The sequence below is a fragment of the Lactuca serriola genome, chromosome 1 (assembly GCF_051521515.1).
Source record: "Lactuca serriola cultivar US96UC23 chromosome 1, Lser_US96UC23_V15, whole genome shotgun sequence".
Lineage (NCBI taxonomy): Eukaryota > Viridiplantae > Streptophyta > Magnoliopsida > Asterales > Asteraceae > Lactuca > Lactuca serriola.
In genome coordinates this window covers 248,257,424-248,267,696 of record NC_136408.1, presented here as the reverse complement: position 1 = coordinate 248,267,696, position 10,273 = coordinate 248,257,424, and the positions used below count along the sequence as shown (strand labels likewise).

The window sequence follows — 10,273 nt, the reverse complement described above, 5'->3', positions numbered from 1 at the left end:
GTCTACAAAAAAAATTTACATAATAGATGCTTGAAATATCATACAACAATCATAACAGCTCCTGTTTGTGGTTGTATAACTCAACCAAAACTTAACCAATTAAGTCGGTTTTCGATTCTAAAACATAGACAAGACAGAGAAGTACAGTTTGAAAAAAAAATTGCATCATTCCGAGCTTTTGTAAAGCTTTTATGATAGTTCAAAGTTGGACAAAATTTATAAAAAGTGCTGAAATATTATGCAGGAATCATAACAACTCTTGTTGATGGTTGTGTAACTCAACCAAAAATTAACCAATTAAGCTATTTTTCAATTCTAAAACATAGACAAGACAGATAAATATAGTTTGAAAAAAAAATCGCATCATTCCAAGCTTTTATGATGGTTCAAAGTTGGACAAAATATATAAAAAGTGTTGGAATATTATGCAGCAATCATAACAACTCCTGTTTTTGGCTGTATAACTCAACCAAAACTTAACCAATTAAGCCGTTTTTCGATTCTAAAACATAGACAAGACAAAGAACTACAGTTTGAAAAAAATCGCATCATTCTGAGCTTTTATAAAGCTTTTATGATGGTTCAAAGTTGGAAATTTTTTATAAAAAGTGCTGAAATATTACGCAACAATCATAACAACTCCTGTTTGTGGCTGTATAACTCAACTAAAACTTAACCAATTAAGCCGTTTTTCGATTCTAAAACATAGACAAGACAGTGAAGTACAGTTTGAAAAAAAATCGCATCATTCTGAGCTTTTATAAAGCTTTTATGATGGTTCAAAGTTGGACAAAATTTATAAAAAAGTGTTGAAATATTATGCAGCAATCATAACAGCTCCTGTTTGTGGCTGTATAAGTCAATAACTTAACCAATTAAGTTGTTTTCCGATTCTAAAACATAGACAATACAAGATAGTAAAGTTTGAAAAAAAATCGCATCATTCCGAGCTTGTATTAAGCTTTTATGATTGTTCAAATTGGAGAAAAAAACCTGAAATTTGTAACATCCCGAATTCAGGAGTGCAATTTCAGGGTTCAAAGTGTGAATGTGAAAGGGCAACTCAACGAGTCCATGGGTGGACTCGGCGAGTAGGGTCGCGTTCCTGGTCGCGTGTTAAGTGGCCAACTCGGCGGCTGGACTCGGCGAGTTGGTGCTGTGTGGAGAAAATCCTAATTTTGGAGGATGAGCCCTATATAAAGGACATTATACCCTCTCTTGAAGTCCAGAAAACCCTAATGCGCGTTTGTGAGTGATTTGAGAGCAATTGAACCTTGGAGAAGAGATTTTGGAAGAGATCTTGGAGAGTAAGAGGCTTGGAGCAAGGGGCTTTGCAAGGATTCAGATTTCTCTTCTGTTGGAGCTTTCTTTTGAGGTATTATTTCGTTGCTTGGGCTGTTATTCATCTAGATTCATCATTTTGGAGTATTTGGAAAGAATAGCTTGTGATATTTTGAGTTTGGAGGTTAGATCTGAGGTTGCTACCTCAAATCTGGAATGGAGAAGGTCTATAGTGCATTAAAGTCCCTGTTCTTGAGTGGTTGGTGAAGCCATCTTGTCCCAAACCCTAACCCTATAGTGTTATATGCTTAGATCTCTTTGGATTCATGTAAAGTTTGCCACTTTACGTGATGGATGGGTTGCAGAAGGGTAGATCTATGGTTTAGATCATCTGCATGGCCTGGAAAGCTTCTGTATGGGTTAAGATCTAGAGGAACTCGACGAGTCACAAGGGTGTACTCGGCGAGTTGCTTGAAGATGGGCAGGAACTCGACGAGTTGGAAGAACAACTCGGCGAGTTGGTTGAAGATAGTCTTGGACTCGGCGAGACTGTTCTTGGACTCGGCGAGTCTGGTCGTGAGGTCCTAACATTCTTCTGGTTGAGCCGTGAATCGGTGAGTCAAGGGAGGACTCGGTGAGTTGAGTGCGAGGGGACTCAGAGTTGTGGGACTCGGCGAGTCTCGGGGTGACTCGGCGAGTTGAGTCGCGAATTGGGGAAGTTCTGAGCATGGGGACTCGACGAGTCATCGGGTTGACTCGGCGAGTAGAGTCAGTCAGGAGGTTGACTTTGACTTTGACTTTGACCAAGGGTTGACCAGTTGACTTCCAGGGGCATTTTGGTAATTGTTGGCATTTGTTTTGAGTTCAGTGTTGGTGTTGGCTAGTGGTGGAGATCGTGTCAGTGGTCGGAGCAGCTCGGTCTTATCTTTTCAGTCGGCAGTTGCGAGGTGAGTTATCCTCACTATGTCGACAGGGTCTACGGCACCAAGGCCGGCCCTTTATCGGATTGTAATCCGGGTATCGTTGTTATGTTATTACTTTGCTATGTTTTCATCCTGGTTAGGATGATATATGTTAGAGACCTGGTTAAGGTCGGTATCCTGGTATATAGGATGATGATATGCTAGTGACCGGTTAGGTCGGTATCCTGGTTAGGAGGATGTTAGGTTATGTGTTTTTCTAGATCAGTTTGATTGGATGTGAATTGTTATATGATTGAATGTTTATGTGCACATGGTTGTTGGACTGAGGTTGGGTTGAGGCGGGTCCTACTTTGTGTTGTAGGCCAACATACCCAGGGCGGACCGGTTATCCCGAAGGCCCAACGAGCGGTCCGAATAGGTTGTAGGCCCCAAGAGGGCGGACCAGACGTGCCGAGGCTCGGAGAGTGGACCAGGCCGACTGAAGGCCCAATACGGGCGGACCAGTCATACTGTAGACTCAGAGAGTTGACCAGGTGGATTGAAGGCCCGGTGCGGGCGGACCAATCACACTGTAGACTCGATGCATATGGCTAGACTCGGAGGGTAGACCAGGTGGACTGAAGGCCCGGTACGGCGGACCAGTCACACAGTAGACCCGAAGTGCATGGCTGTTCGGTGTTTTGTTATGATATGGCATGTTGTGCGTGTATGGTATATATGGTTGGTATTTTGGGGGTATCTCACTAAGCTTTCGGGCTTACAGTTGTGGTTTAATGTTTTTTCAGGTTCTTCAGGAGACCGTGGCAAGGCAAAGGCGTGATCGTACCGCTCCTCATGATTATGTTTTATGATGTGGTGCTGGGAAGACTCTGATAATAATTGTATTGAAAACTTTTTTGTAATAATTTTATGAAACTGGGTTGTTTTTGAAAAGTTTAAATTTGTTGAAATTTTTAGAGTGTTACAAAATTAAAAAAAAAATTGCTTTTGTTCTTTCAACTCAAGCATAAACAATGAACAAATAGCAATTGATCATCATTGAACGCTTATCTACATGATTCAACCACCAAGATCGATTTTAACATAGGAAGATTCAAACATGCAAAAATAAGCAATTCATAGCAAGATTAACATATTCTTGAATTGGAAATCAAAAACAAAATTCATAGCAAATTAGCACATAATCGACCAACAAAGAGAATCAGAAAGAAACATGAAGTCATACCTTCAACTGGAAGATGATCGATGATGCCAAAATCGACCAATGCTGCTACAAAGAAAACTGAAGTCGTGAATTCCAAGTTTCGAACAACACAGAGGAGTAAGGCACATGTAGGGCAAACGATAATTTCTTGTGATCGTGGGCCGATTCCATGATATCCGGTACGATTGTTTGAAAAAACTTGGAAATTAAACGTGACGTGGATCAAATGGGGGGGGGGGGGGGGGGGGGGGGCTATGAATTCTCCGTTCTTTTTTTTTTTTATTCTTGACCCACACCTAACTTCTTTTTCTCCCCTTTTCTCTTTTAAAAATAGAGAATTATTTTGATGGAAAATAAATTGGTTTATTTCCCAATTCCTTGTTTTTTTTTAATAACCAAACAAGGGAAAAGTAATTAATTCATTTTCTCTGCTTTTATTTCCCTGTACCAAACACCCCTAATGATGTAATACACACAAAAAAATACGTTAGGGACCTAATATGAACAAACGATAAACGTTATTACCCTCATAAGTCATTATCCCCTACACCAACCCACCTCAAAGCTCACGTGAGATGTCAATTATAGAACAATAGGAATATTTTAAGCATGCAAGAATTGAAACCTTGAAACTATTGTGTAGAATTTGGCACCTCAAAAGTGTTTGGGAGTGCTTTTTAATCTTAAAGTAGAAAATTACAAATATATCCCTTTAACTACCCTAATAATTATCCTTTTTGGTCATTTTGCCCCTAAGTCAAACATTTTTTAAAATCGAACTTATTGACATTTTTGTTTTTCCCATTATAAAAGTTAATCCAAATAATTTTTAAAAAGTCAATAAAGATTTTTCCCTAAAACAATTTTGAGATTAAAAAACACTCCCAATCACATCCTTTGTGGTTTTTTTGAAACTCTCATGTTTTGCCTATCAAAAAATACCGTTTGATCAAACAACCAAAACATTTTTAAACTAACATTCCCAAACACTAACTAAAGAGTACATATTAAAATTAAAATATAATGCTAATACCAATAATGCTAGTCCATTTATTTATTTATTTTTAATTTTTTAACAAAAAGCAAAAAATTTATACAAACCTCGTTGATCATTTTTGCAGTTTTGTAGGAGCATTATGTTTTTGAAGAAGTCGGTATCAAGAATCAAAGGCGTTAGTTTGGAGGGTCGAAAACTGATCGAAGAAAACTGCAAAAGTCCATATTTTTGTAGTCAAGTCAACTCCCATTAAAAGTTAAAACCAGTTGTCCATCATCGTTTGCACAATTAATAGTCTTCTTTAATATTTCTCCTTCTCAATCAATCAATGGCGTCTCGAAGTTTCATCTTATGGCTACACGGTCTTCACTTCGCCAACACTCGTTGGTCTTTCCCTTCTGCTCCACCTCAACCTGTTACCTGTAACCCTAAGTCCCAATCACTAATCAACTAACGCATCCTTTGATTTGTTTCTTTTCGATTATTGATCATATGTGCATCTAACGCATATATATTTGTCTGATTTAGGCTTTCGATCGTTTTTCTTGCTCTCATTGTAAATTCCAAATTATAATTTCTTGTTTCTGTTAGTGCCTGATCATAGGTTTGTCATCTCATATTCTCATCTCTCTAAAGTCATTATCTGTTTATCATCTTTCAATTTCGTAGTGATTTCTTATGAGAGGTAGAATTTGTGTTTAAAAGTGGATAAGCCAATTAGCTAAATCATAGGCGAGTTGTATCAAAATGATTTATTAAATTTTTTTTATACTAAATTACTAATATGCATAACCATTAAACAACAGGTATATCCTGATCTTGGCCATTCAATAAGTGATGAGGAGCTTCAACACATGGAATCATGGATCATATCCCGTCTACAAAGTGAAAGTTCTGCCTGAAGATTTGACTATCATTGACTTTTCACTTGTATACATCCCTATATAGATGCTTAAAATTATATAACCACATTATATTTGTAATTTTTTTTAAAAAAAACTTAACAATATGTATACATATAAGTTTATGTTGTATCATGTATGCTGGTTGATAAATGTTATACCTTTTACTAAAAAAAGGGATACATTATTGTTTTTGCATATTAAAATTTGATGTATACATCATACTCAATCGTTGTATTAAAAGCATCTCCGTTGAAGTTTTTTATTACTTGTTACTATTTCATAACCAGTCAATACCAGCTTGATAACATTTCCGTTTAATCCCCATTACTTATATTATATATTTAATCTTTATGATGTTTTCACTGATTAATCAAATATAGTAAATATACAAAATGAAAATTAATATTTTTATAGAAAAATATATTTAAAAAGTATTTTTGAACTCATCAAAACGATAAACATGTCATATACTTAAAAAACACAATGATTGTTGTATTACTGCTTTCGTTTTTTATTTTTATAACTATGTATTTGAGAAAAATAGCAAAAATATTAAATAATTTATATTTAAAATATTTAAATATAAGTAGTTTAAATATCATTTTTTAAATGATTTAAATATATGTTTATTAAAAATGATTTATATATAAATAATTTAAATGTCGTTTTTTATTTTATAATGACACACACGTCCTAGTTTTTTTAAACATAAATAATTTAAATATTTTTTCAACAAAACCTGAGAAAACTTTCATTATTTAATTATAACTGAAGTCAAATGTCAATGTTGAATAATTCTCATGAATAAACATAATATTAATCATTTCATAACATCATTCAAATATGAAAGCGGAAGTCTTATAGTCATAACAGTCCTAGAAAAGCTTGTTGAGCGTGATACAGTCAAGCCGAATCTTTTAATTTCTGAAAAATGTTAATAAATAACGGGTAAACGAAAATGCTTAGTAAGCACATATTAACTACACAATCTACTATATGTAACGAGACACATAATTTTATATACATGTGAATGCTATAGCCACAACTATAGTCTTACATCAAACTAGAAATACTATAGATTCATATATAGTCATGCTAGGAATGTTATAGACCTAAATATAGTCTTACATCAATTGGAAGTGTTATAGACCCACCTATAATCTTTTATGGAAATGATATGGACCCAATCAGTGTCTTACATCTTACATACTAAGCATACATATCAACCATACACGTAATCACATACAAATGAAAGCACATGACATCATGTATAAGTAGTGAAACTCACCTGATCTAAAGAGAAACTGAAATCTCTACTGGAATGTGGACTATGAAGTAGCAACGCTCTTTACACATAGTTCTAATAATCACTATTGGTTTCACATAAACATTACTTAATAATACTTATAAAGTATTTATTTTAGTTCTTTACCAGTACAATAGTTTGTTCATGAACTGACTTACCCCTTTTATTTCCATTCTTTTAGTAAGATTTTTAGATATTATTATAATATGTTCTCTTACTTTTTTCAAGGATATAAAATATATAGTCTAATGATTTATCTGCATTTTTATACGGATTTTACAAGTTGACTGTTGAGATCGGTCAGCTTTCTAGACGAGGCTGTAGAGATTGCATTTATACCTTTACAAGGGTTTCAATCAGGCCATGAGATCCAAATATGAACTCAAGTAGACAGCCCTACCTAACTACAGACCTTGACCTCGTGTATTTTTTGACTTCATGTCTTTTTTATATTTCTAGAGCCATATTTGAATTTTACAAATTGAGGTGCGATTGTGATGGGTTTTGAACATTACAGCATTCCTATGGTGCACATGCAACATTATTTGCTTTGGATCTAGGTTTTTCTCAAGTTATACATGAAAATTAATTTTCCAAAGCAAAACTCTAATCTAGCATACAAGAAAACGAAATCTAATCATATTAGGGTTTAGAAGAATACCTTTCTTGTTAGTAGCTTGATCTTGACCTTCAAGAGCTTAATGTCTCAAGTGTTGCAGCTCTAATGGAGTTACAAACACCACTTAGCAAAGGGTGAACAAGAGAGAGGTGATGGAGGCTTCTTGAATTCGGCTAGGGTTCCTTAAGAATGCATAAGGCTGAAAACTATAAGCCAAGGGTTCCTTATATAGCTAAGTTGCTAGGGTTGTAGATGGAAACCCTAATTCTCTGCTTAAGCCTTAAGCAATCAATGAAATCCTTCTAGAAAGCCCCTTGGAGAAGACTTTATATGGATCTTATCTCTTGTGATTTTCTCTAATGCAGTCTCTATTTTCCCATATTCAGTCTGCAAGTACGGGACATATTGTTATCCAAACTTTGTGTGTATTGTAATGACCCAAAAATCAAAACTAAAAGTTTTCGTTTAAAACATTACTAAAACCATATTTATAAATAATGTATCATAAGTCATAACATAGTTTCCGAGTATCAATTCAAAACATAATCTTATTATCAGAGTAAAACATTCCTAGGCTAGTTGACTATGGTGTGTGCACTGCAATCTTCCCGAGCTCCTCTTTTGAAAACTGAGTACCTGAAACCAAAACTGAAAAATGTAAGCACGAAGCTTAGCGAGCTCGTTCAATCTACCACATACCATACAATAACATACAAAGCACATACTGGGCCTTGCCCACTGCATCAGACCGAAGTCCGGAAATTGCATCCGACCAAAGTCCGGAACTAACCAGGGCCTTGCCCTCTGCATCGGACCGAAGTCCGGAAACTGCATCGGACCGAAGTCTGGAACTGACTGGGACCTTGTCCCCTGCATCGGACCGAAGTCCGGAACTAACTGCATCGGACTGTAGTCCGGAACTGACTGAACATAGCATATCATAAACACATATCAACTAGCATGAATACTTATACTGCATACTGCATCGGAATAGTGTCCGGAACACATAACACAAAACATGCTTGAATCACAAAGACATCAAGCATTCTGACTACTGTATCGGATCGAGGTCCGGAACTAAACGAACATAGCATAACATAATCATAGCATATAATATAAACACATATACTGCATACTACATCCGACCATAGTCCGGAACACATAACTCATATGTATCACAAAGACACCAAGCATAATGAACTACTGCATCGGACTGTAGTCCGGAACTACTGCTAACTAAACGGGCTGGCATAGTGGCCGTAGACCCGTTCCTACTGGAAGGAAACTCACCTGCATTGTAGAAGTCCTTGCTGATACCCTTCTGACCGCTATCTGACAACTCCCGCACTGCTACTCCAAAGACTCCCCGATCTACTAATACCAAATATAACACTTAGTCCTAACTGCCCTTCAACAGTCAAACTAAGTCAACTCTAGTCAAAGTCAAAGTCCTGGTCAAAGTCAACTTTCCTGGTCAACCCTACTCGCCGAGTCTTCCTACTGACTCGCCGAGTTCATATGCTCAGGATCCTTTCGTTCGCGACTCGACTCGCCGAGTCAGCCCCTGACTCGCCGAGTCTACTGATTTCCGAGTTCTGCCCTGTCCAACTCACTGAGTCCCCACTCCACTCACTGATCCGAGTCTTAACTCGAAGGGTTTGGGGTTTCGCGACTTGACTCGCCGAGTCCAAGAATAGACTCGCCGAGTCTCAGGCAATCTTCAATAGACTCGCCGAGTTGTTCTTCCAACTCGTCGAGTTCCTGCCTATCTTCATCCAACTCGCCGAGTCTACCCATGTGACTCGCCGAGTTACTACGCGACTTAAGCCTGATATCTAGCCCGACTCTGTTGGAATAGTGTCTAAGGCTGCAACTATATTAGGCAAGTATTTGATCCGGTTGTGCATGGTCCTTTTGGGTTGCCTTCACCATAGCAACTTGATAGGATGATTTATTAAGAGAGAGTAAATATTATTAATATATTATGTGAATAATATAATGAATAATATATTGTTATTTGATTAATATAAGTCATAGAATTAATTAGAATTAATTTGGTGACTTAAAGAGATTAATTAAATAAAGGGGTATAAACTGTCAATTGTTTGATAGTTAAGCTTTAGACTGTAAATCCATTAGGATATGGTATGGACGAATTCTAAGAGGTTAAGGATAGCTTAAATCGTCCATATACTTATCTATGGAATGGATTTGGATAGCCTTAAGAGAAGATTATCCAATTAGGGTTTAGGTTGTAACCCTTAAGGAGTCTACAAGTATAAATAGACCCTATGGCTGATGGAATTCGACACACATCTCCTAAAACAAGGAACCTCTGGTCGAATTCCTTCCCTCTCCTCTCTCCTAAATCATTCTTATTGCTATTGGTGTTTGTAAGCCATTAGAGGAGTGACACTTGTGACTCTAGAAGCTCCAAGACCTCAAGATCAACAAGGAACTCAAAGGTATGATTCTAGATCTGTTTCAATGTTGTTATTTAACCTAATTAGTCATTAGAAGACTTGGATCCAATGCATGTTTATTAGAAAGCCTAGATCCAAGCATTAGGGTTTTGCATGCGCACATAGGAAAGTTCTTATGGCTAAAACCCAACAGTGGTATCAAAGCCTAGCTTGGTTTTCTTTAAATTGTTGCTTGATTAACTGAAACAAACCTGCAAAATTCGATTTTTTGGTTTCTGTGTCACTGACTCGGCGAGTCCCAAGGTGGACTCGGCGAGTAGGCCTGACTCGGCGAGTCCCCTTGTGCACTCGGCGAGTCAAAGCGTCAGGAATGGCCAGATTCGGGATTTCTTTGTGTTTATCTTATGGAAACTTACCTTAATCATAATAGATCAACCTAAATCCGATTTTATGATAAATATGACTATTATCTTGATCTAGAAAAAGGTAATTATCAACTAATTAAATATTTAATTTCCTTATATGATAATTAATTAATTATTTAACTATTTTGGTAATTATCTTTCAAAGAAATCTTGAATAAATCAAATATAGATAATTAGGATATTAATTGTT

General features: G+C 36.5%; 1 long non-coding RNA gene across 1 annotated transcript; it reads left to right on the top strand.

Moving 5' to 3' along the window:
- The first annotated feature begins 4,543 nt into the window (after positions 1–4,543).
- Positions 4,544–5,536, top strand: LOC145072928 (uncharacterized). Its single transcript, XR_013691194.1, has 2 exons — positions 4,544–5,009; positions 5,212–5,536. It is a non-coding gene; the product is annotated as an uncharacterized LOC145072928 (long non-coding RNA).
- The last annotated feature ends 4,737 nt before the right edge of the window (positions 5,537–10,273 follow it).